Raw genomic sequence first — 17913 nt, 5'->3', positions numbered from 1 at the left:
AAGAAAACTAAAAGTCAAAAAAATAAAATAGTAAAAGAATGTTAACTTTGTGAGATCCTATGTAAGAAAATCCTGAAGGCAAGAAATGTGTAAATTATAACTTTTCTGTGTGATGTCTCAAAGAATAAAAATGTTTAGCAGCAGATTAAGTATGCTGAGACTCCAGGTACCAAAAACAAAGCAAGAGATTTACAAACTAGGTCCAGTACAATGCCTGTTCTTATCTACAAACCTGTATTGGAGCACAGCTCTCCTTACTCACCTGTATGTTGCCATGATTCCAACAATAACAGCAGAGTTAAGTAGTGGCAACAGACTTTGTCATGTAAAGCTGAAAAAATGTGCTGATTAGCCTCTTGCAGAAACAAGATTGCTGCCCTGTGACCAAAAGCAAATCAACAATCTAATAGTCTATCTTATTTAATTTATAAAATATATCATTTATATGAGTGCTTATTTTTTCCCCAAAAGTCTTTACCTATAAAGTTTTGAAGAAAAAAAACCTGTAATTTAAGAATTTTAGAGCCAGATTAGTTTTCAGTTATTTTTGAAGGTAACAAAATGTTATCATTTGATTTTTTATGCAGCTGTTAATTTTAATAGCTCTTAAGAATAACACCATGAAGATGGATTATAGTGTGGAATCAATCCAGTGTCTTGTATACATATACAAGTTCTAAAGACTACCTGTCCGTGATGGGTAGATTCCTCCATATGCTATATAGAGTACCTTGGGTTCTTCACACCCAAAATGATGATTGCAAGGATTCCCTGATATTAAATATTTAGATAATGGGTGTAACATACTTAGAATAGTGCGCTGCACAAAGTAAGTTACCAATGCGTTATCGATGTTTATTTAGAGATAAAGGAACAAACATATTAATATTTGAAAATCAAAAACAACATAATGTTCTTCAAGGTCAATGAAACATAGTACTAAATTTGCCAGATATTGCCAATGAAGTAGCTATGGGCTACCAAATACAAAAATAAACACAAATCATGGGATATGGTAAATATATATTTAAAAAATTCCCCCATAAGAATTTTCTATTTCCCAATTTAAAATTCAATTTAGTAACAAAGATAAAACATCTGAAACTTTTATAAAATCTATATGCCGGGCCTGAAGGTATATCTCACTGTATATTTTTGCTTAACATCTACACATGTGTGACGCCATGTGCTCAGTTCCTAGCACTACACACACACACACACACACACACACACACACATGCACACAAGATGTGTATGTCACCTGCAAAGTAAGGAAATAATTGTCTGAAAACTACTCCATGGTCGCTACAGGGTCATTTTCATAAGTTATAATTACATATTAATGTGTGTTAAATTAAGAAAAACTTTCAGAAAGGCAATTGAAGAAACAGGAGTGAGCAAGCTTATATTTATACCTTGCAATCTGTAATGAACTAACTGCTTAGGCCGTGATCATCGGTGAGTCCTCTCTCCTTTGGACAGAGCGTGGTATAAAAGTGAGGGTGAGATGTGGTTGATTATTTTTTTTTTACTTTTCTCCTATACATATTTGAAAACTTTCAGGATGCTTAGAGGAAAAGACTGAATTTTAAAGCCTTCTATCCATTAATTTAACATGTCTTTTTGGAAAAGCAGTGATGTGGCCATTATTAAAGTCATGTGTAGATAATTTTGTATGATGTTATTTGTCAAAGAATTATTTACATTTATATTTTATCTTATTTTAGGATGACAATGAACTTCTAAAAAATTTATCACTGATGAACCTTGTATTAGTATGCTTACCATGCATACATATAGACATGGGAAAATTATGAGGGATTTTTTTCTACTTTTGCATGCACTATATAGTAATTAATACAATTTGTATGATAAGCATATGTGCATTTGTTTGATTAGCACAGATAGCAAACTATATCTAAGTAAATGATGTCTAATTCGTTTAGTAACTATATAAGCTTGCTACAAAGATGCACATCATAAAAATTAAAGAATAAATTAAAGAAGTTTATGAAACACCCAGGCTCTTAGAGGTATTTCATAATGCTTAAGGCTCACTGTTAATAAGTTATTTTAATTTGTTAAGAATGAAATGTATACAACCAATCATACCATGATGGTACTGAAAAAATTACAGTAAAGCCAATACAAGTCTAATCTGCAGAAAATGTCCAGTCTATGTTGACATTGCAGTTCTAGATCCAAACAAAAATGATCTAACATTACTGAGTTTTATGTATTTTGCCTTTGCACTGCAACGGAGCCAACGAAGACTTTGTATATACTTTAACTCTTGTCTGTTTACCCTGGAGAAGCAGATGGTATAAACAAGAGGATGTGACATGATATCCTAATCTGAAATCTGTTGGAAGAAGATTTTAGAAACTTCCTTTCAGTTTTTATTTAAAAATAATTCCTTACATATGTGTTTACTGTTCAATAATACTTATTTTTTACTGTTTATTTAAAAAAAACTCTTGTACCTTCTTACCTGAACTCTGAAATAGCCCTTTCATTTTTGCCTCAATTATGAATTCGCTCAATTTTTTTTTTTGTAGAGAAGCAGCATTATATAAAGGATAGAACATTATTCTAGAATCAAACCTGAAAATGAATTCAGTCCCGCACTTTTCTGCATGTATAAACATCAGTTTGTTGCTTTAAAAAGTGACAATAATATTACCTCTGTTCCCTGTTGAAGATTATAACAGTAAAATACCTGTGATGGATGCGTGCATTATGTTTATGTATTTTCTGATGCTCCTCTGAAGAAATTCTATTTTAGAATAATATTATAGTATTATTACCAGTAAGTATATGTGATGTCAATAGCTAGCTAACTTCATAAGCAAGATGAAATAATTTTTAATAATTATCAAAGCAGAATTTATCTCACTGCATACTGCATGTGCATATCTTGATTAGTTGAACTATTAATAGTTTTGAAGAGTTCAAATCAGCTGAATAAAGTTTTCCTTTTTAACCTTTAATAAAAGTCTGAGTTTTACCATTCTACTCTTATTTACAAATAAAGTAATTTTGGATATTATCCATTGCCTCTGATCTTTCATCTGGAACCCAGAGTTATTCAAATGTTAAAATTATGGGCAATTTCAACAAAGTAGCATTGCCATTGTGGTTAGCTCGGTATTCCTGACAACCTTAGTTTTTCCTAGTATGAACACCAATGCCAAATTTTTTCTTTTCTTTTCTTTTTTCTTTTCTTTTCTTTTCTTTTCTTTTTTTTCTTTTCTTTTCTTTTCTTTTCTTTTCTTTTCTTTTTTTTCTTTTCTTTTCTTTTCTTTTCTTTTCTTTTCTTTTCTTTTCTTCTCTTCTCTTCTCTTCTTTTCTCTTCTCTTCTCTTTTCTCTTTTCTTTTTATTGCCTGAGTCCAGCTCTGTCAGAAACTAGTTTGAGTTTTAATAACTTGAGTTAGTTTGCAGATTGAGTATCCCTTTTGCAGTAGTTATTATTGTTTATAATTTAAAATTTTTGTTCAAGAAATGTGCATCCACATCTACATGTAATTTTTTTTTTTTTTACTTTTATTTTTACTTGCACCTTGGGGTCAACATTCAGGATGACGGAATCACTGGCTACAAAGATAAACACAGCCAACCTCATGTCTGAACTGAGAACTGGAAGTATTGGGAAGCGTATTCTGGGCATGCTTTCTTCCATAGAACTTTTAGGCTCCTCACGATGCAGCTACTGCATTTATATTTTATGCATACAGATATATATTGTTTAATATTTTATAGAGCCGGGTGCACTTGCTACAAGGCAATGTGATGTTCTCATTTGATCTACTTTGGTAGAATCATTTTCTGTCAGGGAATTTACTGCAATGATGTGCACAGTAAATATTTAATAGTATCAGAGACATCAGAGTCTATTTTTCTTTGAAGAGTGCTTAATTATGTCAATTTCCCATGATGAGATGCTAAAGTCAGTATTATTTGAATTTGGAATAACTAGGGTGGAGGTGGAGATATTCTTATATATGGTGTCTCCTGAAAAATTTCAATGGATATGAGTTTTCTGAGGAAGTAGTACAGAAACCTCAACTTTGTGGATTGGACTATGCTAATTAAATATTTGTGATATTTCACCTGTGCCTGAGCTAAGGATTACATAGCGCTATCAGTGAAAAAAGTTTGGCTATGGTAAAAACGTGACCATAAACAAAATAAGATTTTAAAAGCTACATATAATTTTTCTGTCTTCTGTATTCATATAGTTTGATAGCTTTTATTTGTGTGCATTTTAGATTAAAATATACATTGATATTTTATCATGTTGACATAAAAAGGCAATTTCCTATGGGCCAATTTAGTTGACTTCATTATGGTAGCCCTCGTGATTCCAGAAATATCTTTTCTGTTAATTCCTTCTTTATTTCTAGTGCATTTATTAGTACATTATCACTGCAGTGTTCTAAACCAAGATCTTAGATTATGAAACAGTGATAAAAAGAGAACAGAGTTTACCCTGGATTTCTGAATAAGTGCATGCTTTTTGCCTGCATAGTGAAAGCTATAATTTATAATTCAGTAGAGTCAGAATATATGGATTCGCCATGAAGAATAAACTGCAACACTGTGTTGCACAACAGCTCCTTTCAACTGTCTCATGGCATTGTGAGTTTTACACCCTTCAAAGAATGTATTTTTTAAAAATATATATTTTGGGTTTGAGATATCGCTCAGTGGCACAAGCACCTGCTTGGCAAGCACAAGGTCCTGAGTTTGAGTCATGCTGCCAGGAAAATATACATATATATTTTTTTGACCAAAGAACTTCCCTTTGGAAAAGTTTATTTGCAGAAATGTAGTAATGATTAACCTTAAAAATAAACTATATAACCTATGCACTCTGTTCTGGCTTGTATCGAGGTGTTCCCCCAAAGCCCCATGTGGTCACAGGTGGGGGTTTTCAGAGGTAGGTGGATCTAGGGTGTGTGATGTTGGGATCAAAGATGTGATGCTGGGACTGGTTCAGGTCACAATGCTGGGATTAAGGCTGCTCCACCCTAGGAGAGAGTGCTTCCCACCCTAAGGGTTGGTAACCTGGATAGAATATAAGGGACAGAAAGAGGGCCATTGCTTGTCCTTTACTGTTGCTTGCTACTTTGCTGTCTACCACCTGCTTGCTATGGACTGTTTTTCCTCCGCCATGCCCCTCTGCCATGCCACCTTGCCTTGGAGCTAGCTGATTATGTGCTGAAACCTCTATTACTTGTAACCTAAATAAACCTTTCTTCCTTTACTTTTGAGTGTTGAGTATTTTGGCTTAGCAATGAGAAAAGTAACTAAAACACACCGTTTATACTATAAGCACCAAATAGACTTTTTTCTCAGTAGAAAATTAACACAAAGAAGTAAACTGACACTATTCTCAATAGTAAGTTGACATTCACAAAAACTTAGGAAGCTTCATCTGTAGATTTTATGAAATATACCAACTAAACTCTCCTGAAATTCCAGGGAGAGTGAATTATATTGCCAGAGGTTTACTGGTCAATATCTGAGCATGGAAAATAATTTAATTATCAGGAAATAGATTATTTAAAATCAGAGAAGAGGTCACATGCATCTCAACAGTCTCCAAAACATCTTGTAGACTACCTGACCCCCAAAAAATCTGTGCTTTAAAATATGCGTTTAAGAAATCAAATTCTTCTCTGTATTATGTCTCAAAGGCAGAGCCTGTTTATGCATAGTTTACATATATGTACATAATTGTAAATGTAAAACTTAAATTATTTAGGTAAGTTTGCCTGACTCAGAACAATTGTGAAACAGCACATATAAGTATGCTATTCCCCATAGTGAGTATGAAATGGCAGATACAAATCCGCTATTCCCAAAGATGATTTTATTAGATATATTTTTTATAAGTATTTTATGTTGAGGAGTATAAGTTTAAATAAGTATTTTTCATACCATACACATGATTTTAAAGAATTATAATTTGAAATTAATCATTTCAGTCACTGAAGCATTAATTATGATATGGAAAAAACTAGGGATCAACATAAATTGTCTATAGGTTTATAAATTCCAGTAACCATGCAGTGTGGAATACTATAGTCATTAAAACTGAAAAGGTTATATATATTAAAAAGAATTGGTGAATGAATCCTATATAGCAGTGTGTTTTTACAATTTCATTTCTTTTAGACAAATAAGATATGCATAGTCATGTTCATAATACTTACATACAAATGCACTATTACAGAAATACACAAATAAAGATGCAGATGGTACTATACGAATCTTTCAATAGTGATTAGACCTGAACACCTATTTGTTCAAAATTTTTTTAAAATAGGCTCTTGGAAGTTGACAAAATATTTCTTTTACTCTTTAGTTACAAGAAAGAGAAGATTCAAGAGACTTGATTCTTTGGATTAAAATTCACTGACCATCAGTTTATAATGATCAGAACAAACTGATTTGTCATTTTGTAATGGATCTATTTCTCCTGCACATAATTCTTCCCATTTTCTTTACATCAACAGTGGTTAAAATTCGGGGCTGGGAATTTAGCTCAGCAGCACAGCGCCTGCCTGGTAAATGCAAGGTCATGAGTTCGATTCCCGGTACCGGAACAAAACAAAACAAAAAACAGTAGTCAAAATTCATGCTGTAGGCATATAGATGAAAACATGAGCAATTCAGTGAGGAACACAATATTTGCTTAAGTTCAAAATGCACCTCATGCTTTTCATTGTTAAATAGAATACCTGCATCTATTCTGGTTACAAATGCTCATAATCCCAGCTTAATTCAATTCCTTCCTAATGCCCTTGACACTATGCTGTCAATCTATGCCTGTATCCTGGGTTTTATATATTATTTTAATTGACAAATCATACTTATATTTCTGTAAATGACTAAATCAGTGTCTTCAAAGTATAAATCACCTAACTTATTTGGTTAATTTAAGGGTGACAAATTTGAAATTAACTCAGCTATTTTGAAATATTGTTACCCTGCTGTGCAATATATCTCAAAATGTATGCCTCCTATATAGCTAAAAATGAGAATCCTTTGCCTAGTGCCTCTTTTTCTCTTTCTCCTTCTGTTCTATCCCATCCTCTGATAGTCGTCTTTTTATTCTTTACTTCAGCAGGCTAAATTTTCTTTAGATTCCACACGTATATGAGATCATGTGGTGTTTGTCTTTATATACTAGTCTTACTTTATTTCATTATAGTCATGGTATGATCTTTGCAGCCATCCTAATGATTAAACCAGTCTCACTCAAGAGGTTAATTTTTTCTACTCCCACCTTAAGGACCACATATGCAAAGAATATTTTGTTTCAGAAAGCATTTCTAGCACTAAGAAAGGATACTGAGAAGGAAACTATTTTATCTACACTCTAGGTTCCAAGTGCTTCTAAGAAATTTGGATTTGGCCATCTCATCTAAAAGATAAACAACTTACCTCCCATCTATGTTTAAAAATCTCTCATACGTCTGAAAATCACCATCTGGTGTCTTTTCAGTAAAACATCTAGGTATTCAATTTCTACCTGAATGTCTTTACCAAGACATGCTCCACACACTTCTGAGGCTCACATGATATACTCAGGTTTTCTTTTATTCCCCATTAACCCAAATCTTTTCTTGTGTCACATATGTACCATCCCTAACTCCAAGCCTAGAATTTGAGATGTAGAATCCTTCTAAGTACCGCCCAAGCCTTCCAGGCCACATTATGTGAAGCCATATTGAAGCATTTTTCCTCCCCAGTACAAGTCAAGTCAAGCATTATTCTTTATTTTCACTTCCCTTACATCACCATGTCGTGTCACTTGTCTGTTTGATACAGTTCACTCTTCTCTGTTTAGGCTCCACACTCATCAGGCGATCTTCCTAGAATAGAAAAGTTCGTGGTTCTTGCCCTGCTAGAGTCATTTAGTGTCTTGGTAGTTCCAAGTTGTTTATGGGTTTTATCATGCACCCCAAAAATTAAAAGCAAAGACAGCAAGCACACCCAGGGTATGTTTATTATTTATAAATTGTGTCTCTCCGGTACATAAAATGCATATGCTCAAATTATGTATAAGTGTATAAATTAATAATACAAAAGTCAATAAATGTAAACAGGCAACCTCACTATGTTGTTCCAATATTCCAAATGGAATTTTCTGAGTACGTGAAACTGCTCACTTCAGTATGAAGTTCATTGCTGTAGTGGATAAAAGGCATTCTTTTCTGTGCATCATTCTTTCACCTGGTTCATTTTGCATTTTGTTCTTTCTTCTGCCATAGACCTGACCATAGACCATAATGGCTTATGAGTCTAAGTATATGTGTGACAGGGACAGGCTAAAGGTGTCTTTTGGGTTAGGTTTATTCATTTATTTATTTATTTTTGGTACCAAGAATTGAACTCAGGACCTTGCCCTTGCCAGGCAGACACTCTGCCTCTGAGCTATATCTGCATCTCCTAGGATTAGGTTTAGTGTGAATGTTAAAAAGAGTCTTTTCAGGGCAGGGTACATTACTACCTTTTTTGGCAATCAGAACCCTCAGAATATCATTTGAATTAATTTGTTAACTTGATAAATAAGTTAATAAATGAATTAATTTAGATGGAGTTCTCTAAATGTACTATGCGTTTGGTCCTATTGGCCTTGGAGTGAGATTTACTTTCACTCTTTGGGTAAAACTTTCTCTGATAACTGAGATTACTTTAAAAAATGGGAGAGGAAAAACTTTTGTTTCAAAGGATATATAGTTTTCCAACCCCTTATAGACATTTACCACCCTGAAAATACATAATTTTGAATGAAATCTGTCTGTTTTTCAGGTCCTGTGAAATCTGGAATCAGAAATGCTTTGTGGATAGGCGTTGCATACAACTGTGTGAACTTAGGGAAATAATATAAATGAATTTCTTTATTATTCTTCTGTGGTGGTTTAGATTCCAGTTGTGCCCAAGGTATTGTTTTCACTTGTTTATGCTCTTAAGTTTCTATAAAAGAGTTGTGACAAGAATTATGATATTGGCAGAAACACTGGGCTATATTTTCAACTGTCAAATCTCTGGAGCTGGGAAAATTGAAGGAGCTGAGAGCACATTACCATGGTTTACTTTGTCACGTTTCTTTTATCTAGATGCCTACTGTTTAACTGCCTTTGCCGAAGATAAATAAGAGCCTTCAACCCTTACTTCAGTGCCGGTTCCACGGGACACTCGTGGGAGGCTTTGCAGTTTGCAAACTGACATTAGCTCTGCAATTTCAGAAAAAGGCCTCCCGAGGCAAGTTACAAAGATCTCAGCACAGAGGTAAGATTTTACCATCTTGCATTTATCATCAGGAATTTTTTTTAATTGGCTTTAGGGGAAAAAAGTGTTCATGAAGCACAAAAAGGTGAAAAGGAAAACAAAGGCCACTAACATAAAACTAAATTAATTGTTTTAATTTTTGTGAAAGCAACCCATAGTTGAACCAAGATATGAGCTACTTAATATTTCTGCCATTCCTCAACCACAAACCACTGTCACTTTGGCCATATTTTTATGGTGAAAAATCATCATCTGAGGTGGATTGACAACTGGTCGTCAGTGTGTTAACACCCAACCTAACTGAACCAGAGTGATGCTGGGTGTGTGAGGCCTGCCTGAGGATTGTTGCCACAGCATAAGAGGCAGAGCTGGAGAAGAAGAAGACAGAGTACTAGGGAGGTATTCATTCTCCCGCAGCTGTTGGTTCTCTTGGAGGAGCTTGTCATGCTGGCTTTCCTGATGAACTCGGCTGTTGTTATCATCGAAGGAGCTCAGGACCTTGTTGTCACTAAGAATGACTGTGGTTCTGCACTCCTCAGTCTCCTGGAGAAGCTTGTCGAGTTTGCTTTCCTGTTGGAAACTCAGCTTTCCTCATCATCTGAGGAGCTCAGGACCTCACTGTTGCTGAGAATGGCTGTGGTACTTTTTGGCGTAGTTGTGGTTCTTACTTTGAGCGTCACTTCCTGGCTCTTGTGCAGATCCCTCAGCCTGCTAGCACAGATCCTTCATCCCGCTGGCACAGACTTTCTAGCTTCCACCACTGACGTTGGGCCTTCCCAGTGCAGATCTGTGAAACAGGCTTGCATGAGACGTTGTCATAAGCTCTAGCTCACCAGTTAGACTCCAGTAGGGGCATTGTTATGGGCTCTAGTCTTCAGCCGGACCCATGCAGGACATTACCATGGGATCCAGGTCCTCAGATGGATTCTTTGGTCTTTAGCGTGTCGATAGATTTCCTGCACTCTTTTTGTGTATGATTTTTTGGGTAACTACCATAAAATAATCTTTTAAGTAAGGGTCCTCTATTTAATTGCTTCCCCTTGTAAGCCCAAGACTACAACATCATCTTTAGGGTTAGTCTCAGAGCTCAGAGAGGCTTTGCTATTTAGCATTTCATCACCAGCTACCATTGGCTAAGTTTCTGGTTGTGTCACACCAGTTCTCTTGTGGATGTAATTTAATTCTCTAATATTTCCTACATGAGCAGAAATCACTAATTATATTAGCCATTAACTTGTCTTGTAAGATTTTCTCTTTCAAAATGCTTCACAAAGATGCTCTGATCCTACCAGCTGGAAGGAAACACCATTACTCAGAAGTTCCCAATAGGTTATGCATTTGTTTAAAATCACAATTCTTACCATCCTATGACTGTTGGACATTCAACATGTGTAAGAGGTAAAAGACCCAAAGTGAAAGATAGACGTCACAAGAAGACAGGAGTAGAAATAAATCATTGCTAATCTAATGTGACCGCATTACTGAGCGGCACCTATGTGTAAGACATTGATTCAGAGACAAACAACCAACTGAAAGATGAATGCTACCAAGTGCAAGCTGCAAGGCCTTGCATAATGGGAATTTGTATTCTTGTACTTAAATAATGGATGTTCAAAACATTATCAGAATTTATAGGTCGGCGGTATACTGTCCATGTCCACTTGTGGGCTGTCTTGATGGTAAAGGTGGTATTTATAAAGAGTGAGGAAAACTTCAGTGCTTGGAGTAGGTAGTGCAGAAAGCATTCTCCATAGAAGGGCAGTGTGGGCTCAGGGACGGATCAATACTCAGGTAGTATTTCCAAAAAAGTAGCACTTGGACCTGTCTGAGTGGAGGCGTCAACACGCCTGAGGTATGTACTGCAGGTGAGACAGGGAATGCCATTTATGACTAACTTGAAGTAGATTTTACCTTCTAGCAAGTTAAGGTACGGTACCATTCACTCAATGGAGAGCTCTCCAAAGTGTTTTAGCGCAGACGTGACATGACCAGATATCCGCATTGCCGACAGCACATTGCTAAAAGCAGAATTTTGCAGCCATATTCAGAAATGTGGAGGCTTCATCATATTAACAGAAAATATATCCTCCCTAGAGGCAGTAAAATTCTGACTGAGGTGTAACACAAAGTATCCCGTTCTGCCCCACAGCCATGAAGAAAGCCCATTAAGAGGTTTCCTTCAGGACACTCTGTCTATAATGAGGGAGATGGCATGGTTGCTCTGTCTGGAAGCCTTTTGAGTGACTGATGCTGCTGAGGCATCTAATTTAAACTTACCAGGATTTATCTGGCTGGAGGGAGTTGCTGAAATATTTTAACTGACAAGGTAGGGATTAACTATTAAAGAGTGATAGAAAAAGCAGTCAGCTTTTTGGTGTAAAAGGCAGCTAGGACCTCAAGCTTGACAATGTAGAAGCAGCATGATGGCTCCCAGAAACCACTCCTCAGGGTCCCATTTCATCCAGTGGCCTCATTGGAAGGTCTTGGATTACCCAGGCTGGAGAGTTGGGTAGACTCATATCAAAGGACAGAGGGTACATGTTCTGAGCTTGGATAGATCTGATCTCAAGCTACCTTTCCAAGCCTCTCTAAGGCCTGCTTCACTGTGAGATGAGGGTATGTGTTGGAGAATTTTAGAAGCTGCTATGACTTCTTTAGATTTAGATTTAGATCCTTATTCCAAATCCCCCATATCTGCTATTAATTCACAATATATTGCCTCTTCTGTGCAGGAGCTCCAGTAACTGGAAAGTTGGTCTTTTAGACTCACCTTCTCCAATAAATTATCCCAGTTTTCCCTCTCTGGCTCTGCCCTTACTAGAAAGACTTTTGATTCAGTAAATAAGTATTCTTATCTACATTTCCATGTTTTTGTCAAATGTTTTAAATGATCCAGATCGAGCCTTTCAACAAATTCACTGTCCTAGAGTGTCAATTACATAAACATAATTACCCAGGATATTTTTCACTTTATGTTCCTATGCCTAGCAAAATATTTCTTACATAGAAATGATTTACCATGCATTTACTGAAAAAAATTAATGAATGATAATAAGAATAACAGAACAGTTCTAAGGCTACTGGCACTTTTATTTTAGGGCTCCTATTCTCAGATTCAACGAAATTTCAGGCAAGTCTATATATGTAATAAAATGAGTGGATTGACATTTTGAATTGTGTTGGCCTAGGGCACTTTATCACTATGAGAAGAAAATGGAAGAAAATGATTGGCAATGTTGTAGCTTGGGTTTCACAAGGGGAACAATACAATACAGGACACTTAATTATAAGAATTATTTTATAATAGTCACCCAGAGTCGTATACAAAAAGAGTACAGGAAATCTGTTCATACACTAAAGACCAAAGAATCAAGCTGAGGGCCTAGATCCCATGAAAATGTCCTGCATGAGTCCAGCTGAAGACCTAGAGCCCATAACAATGCCCCCGACAGGTCCAGCTGGAGGTCCACAGCCCGCAACCTCTCATGAAGGCCATCTCACGGATCTGTGCTGGGAAGGCCCAAAGGTCAGTGGTAGAATCTAGAAAATTTGTGCCAGCGGGATGAAGGATCTGCACTGAGAGGCTGAGGAACCTGCACCGGAGCCAGGAAGCAATGCTCAAAGTAAGAACTAGAGCTCCCCTGAAAAGCACCACAGCCACCCTCAACAGCAGAGAGGCTCCAACGTCCTCTGAGGATGAGGACAGCCGAGTTCCCATCAGGAAACCCAACCCAGCAAGCTTCTCCAGGAGACTGGCAGTGCACCATCTTCCTCTCTGGAGTGAGGAAGCAGTGCTTAAAGTGGGGACCAGAGCTCCCCAAAATGAATCATAGCCACCTTCAGTGACAGTTAAGACCTGAGCTCCTTCAGTGAGAACAGCCAGAATCATCAGAAAAGCAAACACCACAAAATCAACACCTCCCTACAGCTTCCCAACAGCTTCTATTGCTCCCTATAGCCTCTCAACTTTTTCCTGTACAGTTCTGCCTCTTATGCTGCTGGCAACAATCCTGAGGTGGGCCTCTCACACCCAGCACCAAGCTGGTTCGATTCAGCTGGGGATTACAAGTTGACCACCTGTTGTCAGTCCACCACCGTCAGCTCTGACCTAGAAAGTAGAAGCACTGAGAAGTGAACACTGATGCCTAGTTCTGTAGTTTGTAGGATGGGCTTAGCAAATCATGAGGAAGAAGGTAAAAAGGCAAACCTTGTTTTTCTGCAGAGGTCAGCATGACTCCATCAGAGAAAGACTACTGAGAATATAGAGCTATTTCAACGAATAGAAAGAGGGGCTGGGGATTTAGCTCAGCAGCACAGCATCTGCCTGGCAAGCGTGAGGTTGTGAGTTCGATTCCCTTTATAGGAAAAAAAATACCAAAAAACAAAACAAAAAGAAAAACAAACAAAATCAACAAGTAGAAAGAAAAACTGGAAATATGTGATAATAACTTTGGAATGCACATTAACAAGGTAACAGCAGTAACTATAACAGCAATGGGACATTCAGTGGTCAAGGAACACTGCAATGGTACAAAAGAATAATAACGTTATGCTAAACTATGGTTTGTGGAACATGAATCCACTCCCTTGAGAAGTTTGTGGTGGACCCAAAAGAATCAAATAGGGGCCATTTTGGTATAATGGGAATTAAGTGTGTTGTTAAAGACATCCTTGGCATTTATATCTGGAGGGAATGACAGTGTTTGGTGGTGCATGTAGCTCTCATCAGGGCACAGCCATCTCCTCCCAGTCTCTAGAATTCACTCGGTATTATAGTTATAATCTCTACTGAGACAGATCTGAGTTTCATTTCAGTGATGAAAAATATCCCTAGTTAAACTACACACACACAAACATATATCCAAATCCTCATAGATGTTTTTTAAGTACTCAAAATTTAGAAGGGAGTTGAGGTTCTATGTCAGACTCCCAAACAGTCCTTGGGGAATGATTAATTTACAAATCTTGCTATGAATCGGCTAATGAGTTCCTAGCTATAACCACTTTTGTATAAATCACAGTGCTTTATTAATCTCTTGGGTAGGAATCAGAATCATAGCATTGTGGAATTCTGAAGCATGAGTCCACAAGGAGTTATAACAATCAGTCTCAGGGATGCAGTGTGTGTAGTTAGTTATCTTTCTCAATTAAGCATTTAGAGTACTCACATGGATAGCGGTAGTTGTATTAATGAATAGTATTGTTAGTGTTACTATTGGTCATTTCTAGTAACAGCTTGCTCACATCCTCTCTGCCGCGAGAGGGAATGCCACAGGCCTGGCACCTGAAACAGGGGAGAGGCAGAGCAGTGTATTAGTCATGAATTCTCACAGCCCAGAGGAGAAGGACACAGCATGCCCCTCGATAGCATACCCGGAAGCTATATTCAGAAACTTAATCAACAGTCACTGGATGTGGGATGCCTGACTTTGTAGAAGCAAGGTGATGGAGTGACCCTTGACTCCATGAGAGTTTGTTAAGGCTTGTTTGAATTATTATCAGGTAGTAGGAAACAGAAGGCCTCAATTCAGGGCTAAGCAGGTGCTACACATAGTCTCTGTGATAAAAAGTGTTCTTTGGCTAGCGTGTCTTATCTGCAGGGGTACTAGACACTCCCAGTTTCAGACTCTAGATTAGCAAATCCTACTGAATCTCTGTTTCAAGACTTGTACCAAAGGATTGAGTCACACTGAATGCTACTATGTATTACATGTTGGCATCAGGGCTTCAGACAGCTTTCTCATTTTACTTCTACATTTTATTCCTACATCAACCCTCTGCCTACTGGAAAGTACGGCACATCCTCTCCTTTTCACGCATAGAGAAATGGTGCTAAAGCTTCCATAGAAGGGAGAGGACCAGGAAATTTAAAAACAGCTTCTTCCAAACTCAGATTTCTACCAGTCTTATTATAAGATCTCCTAACTCCGCTACTTTTTAAAAAATGATGTGAAATTAGTATTCAGTGAAATTCTTTTCTATATGCACAGTTCTAGGAACTCCAGCAAGTGCATCATACAGTGTGGCAGTGACCACCTCAGTCCATGTGTAGGAAAACTTCATTACTTCCCAAGGTTCCCTCTACTATTTTATTGTCATACCTTCTCTACACAATTCCAGCCTCTAGCATTTACTAATTTGTGTTGTGTCCTTATATTTTGGCTTTTAAAAAATGTCATAATATATGCATTTTTTAAAAAACAAAAATAATTAGTTTTTATTTATAACTAAAAGGGATATGGTTTCTATTTCCCTGGGACTATTTCAGTACTAATTATTAATAACAGCCACTTTTATTCTGAAAGTGACCCAATCTGGAAAATAAATAACTGTATTATTTTTTTCTATCTGACATTACTGTGCATAATTCACTATCTTTGGAATATCCCAGTACTGCTGATACAGATATAATGGATTATGATTTACGTGTGATTTCTAGTTGCTTAGCTACACCGTCTCCACTCTTTTGTGTTACTGACCCTAATGCATAAATGTGCCAAACTTCATAAGAAAAATACTGCTGCTATAAAATGCTTATTTCCCAGTGTATGAATATATAAAATATGTATCACTATAAATGTCTATACATGGGCAGGGCAACTACTTGGTTGGATTATGAGACTATTATGGGATCAAAATGGGCATAAAAGGGCACTGAGTTTTCTGATATCTCAGATTCATTTAGCTCTAAGGTAGTGGTGTAACGCTTCAGGAAAGAAAATAAGATGTGATTACAAGTGAAGATGTGTGTGCCTTCTCCACAGACCCCTTCATTCCCACTTTACATTTTCTGACCTGTCAAATGGGAACAGAGTAATGAAAACAGTCATTTAAAACACATAGAACAGTGCATACAGGTTTTAAGTATAGTATTAAACACATGCTAATTTTTTTAAAAAGGTAGTTCTAGTTAAATTAAGTGAGAGTTTGTATTAGTTGCTTTTTAGAGTGCTGAGTGCTTAGGGTGATATACACAGAAATTGCCCACTGGATAAGCCTTGGTGAAATATAGCAATTATTTTCATTTTGTATAATAGAAGCAGTTTTGTATTTCTCTTCCTCTTAGAAGCATGAAAATTGAAGCATCAAATCCCACTGGTTGTCCATCATACAGAGATCACTTGAAACCAACTCAGGGGATATTATTAAAATTTTAGGGTCCTGCAGTAATTGTACTAGACGAGGCTTGCAGAAAACACATCTGCCTGTTAAGAGTCATGAATCTCGCCGACAATCTGCTGTGTTAAACGTATTTGAACTTCGCACATTGTCAAACACATTCATAACAACTTAGAAGCTAGGACTTCAATTTAGCAGTCTTAGGCCCCTCCACGTGTCATTGTAGAAAACAATAACGGGACGATCTGAGAGCAGGTTTCTACCCATTACTAAGGCCTTCCTCTTCTTGTCTTAGCCCCAGAAACGTCCTGCACCGAGTGGTATCATGCACACCCGGCCTGCCCACACAGATTTTGCCATGCACAGAAGGCACTGCCAACCTTTAGGAAGATGAACCAAAGAGGAGCATGAAACTGACCTGGAAATGATTACATACACTTTTCTTCCAGAGAACTCCAGCATCCCAGGTACTGCTTGGACTTTCACCTCTTGTGTTCATTTTATGTAGGGAGTGGTGTCCCCTAGAGAAAATCATGTGGATCTGTTTAAACGGGCTAGTCTGATGGCAGTATTCAACATTTTGTTGCTTCAGTGTAAGGGTAGATTCCATACTGCACTCTACGGAACTTCGATTCTTCCTGTGACAGATTCAGAGCATGGAATACAGGGGGAAGTAAAGAATGCCATTATTAGAACTGGTTTTTAAATTTTTTTTTTGCTTTTTAACTTTTCAGCTGGCCAGAGCCACAAGACCCAAAGAAACACTGTGGAGGTCTTGAGAATGACATATATCATTCAATAGAAGAAACCCAAAGCCTTCATTATTTGAAAGAAGCAGAACTCTTTCTTACACTCACTCTAAAATGGACTGTGGAAGAGAAGAATAAAGACTCTTAGATTTATGCTATTGCATTGTGGAAATTAGCTGTTAGTATAGTACGATCAGCATATCTACTAGTATTGTCTTGAGAGTTACCCTGAATATATTTCCTTCTTAAATGCTCCTGTTTACTTTAAATCCTTTATCCTTTGAATAAATAAAAGAAAAATCTCTCAGCATGAGTGAGTGATGGATAGATGAATGAATGGATGAACAGTAGAAACACAAAATAAATTAATAGTTGAATAAGTTTGTAGATACTCTTCTAGATAAGCTAATGCCAAGTTCAAATACTGCTCAACTTAAGAAAGTTAAATTATTTATGCATATGCCACTTGCCTTGTGTGTGCCAGTTACCTTGTTTTCTTTGCTTTTTTGTTTTTGTTGTTTAAAATTATTTTGGTGCTGATGATTGAACCCAGGGCTTCTCACCTGCTAGATAAGCATTCTACCACTGAGTTAAATCCTCAGCCCCAACAAAGTGACTTATTTAGGCTTATTCTTCCATATTTCTTCCCATGTGATCCTTATTTTAATATCAACATTTCGCAATCATGATAGCATGTTACCATCTCATGTACCATGATACACTTCTTGGGCGAATGACCTT

General features: G+C 36.9%; 1 long non-coding RNA gene across 1 annotated transcript; it reads left to right on the top strand.

Annotated features, from left to right (window-relative positions):
- The first annotated feature begins 8863 nt into the window (after positions 1-8863).
- On the top strand, positions 8864-16801 carry LOC102028763. The gene is made up of 3 exons (XR_260854.1): positions 8864-8956; positions 9133-9304; positions 16719-16801. It is a non-coding gene; the product is annotated as an uncharacterized LOC102028763 (long non-coding RNA).
- Positions 16802-17913: the final 1112 nt, after the last annotated feature.

Source organism: Chinchilla lanigera, unplaced genomic scaffold (assembly GCF_000276665.1).
Source record: "Chinchilla lanigera isolate Chin_1 unplaced genomic scaffold, ChiLan1.0 scaffold00021, whole genome shotgun sequence".
In the NCBI taxonomy this organism is placed as follows: Eukaryota; Metazoa; Chordata; class Mammalia; order Rodentia; family Chinchillidae; genus Chinchilla; species Chinchilla lanigera.
This window is presented reverse-complemented; position numbering and strand designations above follow the sequence as displayed.